The sequence below is a fragment of the Cuculus canorus genome, chromosome 14, assembly GCF_017976375.1.
Source record: "Cuculus canorus isolate bCucCan1 chromosome 14, bCucCan1.pri, whole genome shotgun sequence".
Classification (NCBI taxonomy): domain Eukaryota; kingdom Metazoa; phylum Chordata; class Aves; order Cuculiformes; family Cuculidae; genus Cuculus; species Cuculus canorus.
In genome coordinates this window covers 3,888,908-3,891,094 of record NC_071414.1, presented here as the reverse complement: position 1 = coordinate 3,891,094, position 2,187 = coordinate 3,888,908, and positions in this window count along the sequence as shown.

Sequence of the window (2,187 nt, the reverse complement as noted above, 5' to 3'; positions counted from 1 at the left end):
ATGTTTCCAGGTTGTAATGGGCAAACATTGTAATGGAAAAAACTAAATGGGGATTTGGAGTGAAAAACAACTTGCCTGGTACCAGTCCAGAACTGTTGTTCCTACTTAGAATGGGTTTTTTTGTTCAAGTATCAACAACATTGGCACGTTAGACCTGCTAGAGACAAGTCAATATCGGTGACAGGGAATTTGTTGTTAGCATTTGCTTGTTTTCTGAAGTGTACGTGTCACTTCAAACGTGTTTTACAGCAAGTAGTTGCATGGCCAGGAATAATTTTTACAGCCTTGGGGAAGGTTTTGCAGAGTGCTCTACCCGACATTGCTGTGAGGTTGGCTCAGGGCTGCCCAAGTGTGTTTGGCCGCTCTTGCAGATGCATCAGCTGAGGAATCCATGCTGATGGGCAGGTGTCCCACAGCCTGGTTCCCCTGCATCCTGTGCCTTCATTTATTGGCAGTTCATAAAGTATTCAATCATTACAAGGGATTTAAGTACTGGATAAAAGTTACAATATTGGCTGTTTTCTTCTGTGTTCCTGGGGGCAACAGCCCCAGGCGGTCTGGAGTTGTGCCAAGGCTGGATGGGCACCTGGTTACCTGACCCTGTCATTTGCCAGGGAAATGAATCATAGAATCATAGAATCACCAGGTTGGAAAGGACCCACTGGATCATCGAGTCCAACCATTCCTAACACTCCCTTAAATCATGTCCCTCAGCACTTCATCCACCCGTTCCCTGAACACCTCCAGGGAAGGTGACTCCACCACCTCTCTGGGCAGCCTCTGCCAGGGCCCAATGACTCTTTCTGTGAAGAATTTTTTCCTGATGTCCAGCCTGACCCTCCCCTGGCAGAGCTTGAGGCCATTCCCTCTTGTCCTGTCTCCTGTCACTTGGGAGAAGAGCCCAGCTCCCTCCTCTCCACAACCTCCTTTCAGGCAGTTGTAGAGAGCAATGAGGTCTCCCCTCAGCCTCCTCTTCTCCAGGCTAAATGAATGAACAACCATTCCTGGTGACTGAGTGTCAAAATAAGAGAAGATCAACAGAAAAACATGTTTCCATGAATCTTTTTTCTTCAGAGGTTCCTAGGAGACAGTGTGAACAGTAATGATCTCCATTTTTCACAAGGGTAAAATCATAGAATTGTTTGGGTTGGAAGGGATCATAAAGCCCATCCAGTTCCACCCCCTGCCATGGTTGGGCCACTGGATCCGGCTGCCCAAGGCCCATCCAACCTGGCCTTGAACACTTCCAGGGATGGAATTTTTCAAAGTAACACAAAGGTTTGCTGTAACCCCTGACATCGCTCGGCAGCTCGTGTCCCTCTTTTAGCCCATTCTTCTCCTGGACGGTGTCTCTGTCCCACAGTGTGTTGGGGTGCAGTCTGCACAGGCACATCTGGGAGAGGGCAGGGAGGTGTGGAGGACACGGCGTTGCAGGGACACGATGCTGTGGGGCCCAGGATGGGGGAAGGGGTGCCCTGGAAGGGCAGACCCTGTGGCAGGTGGTGTGTTAGGTCAGCCTGTCCAGCTGCTCCTCCTACTGTTCCCATTGGCAATGGGAATTGCATTTGAGGCACAGGGAGGAAGGGGCTGTTGGCTTGCTTCTTTTCTAGTTAATCAATTAAAAACACATTAAAAGGTAGGGAATAAAAATGACTGTGCTGGATCTACTAAGTAATTAATAGGAAAAAAACATAGCCATGCTAATTATGTCTCCCAGACCTTTGTTTGTCTGAGCTCCGGTTAAGAACCTTCTACATTAAAGTCCCTTTCCTGGTGCAGGGGAAACAGGAGAGCAGAGACGGTGCAGGGACAGGAGTGGGGCGCTGAGGGTGTTGGGATGTCCTTCTCCACTCACATCACACACACGGTGAAGGTGAGGAAAGGTGGGAAGAATGGGTCACTACCTGGATTTACACGTTCCCCAGCAAAAGGCTCAGCCAATGGGCTTGGCTGATCCATGTTGCTACCAGGGCTGGGGAGCACAGCCAGGGAAGAGAACCCAGGATGGGAAAGCACAGACCCAAAAGTGGTTTCTTTGCAGACAGGAGTCTGGTTTGAGGTTTGTTCTGCTTTATCATTTCACCCAAAGGGAGCATACTGGTAACGACTGTGTGTTTTATTTTCTCTGTTGCTGTAGACACCGTTGTCAAGCCATAGACTTTGCTGTAAATAAGTCTACTGTAGAAA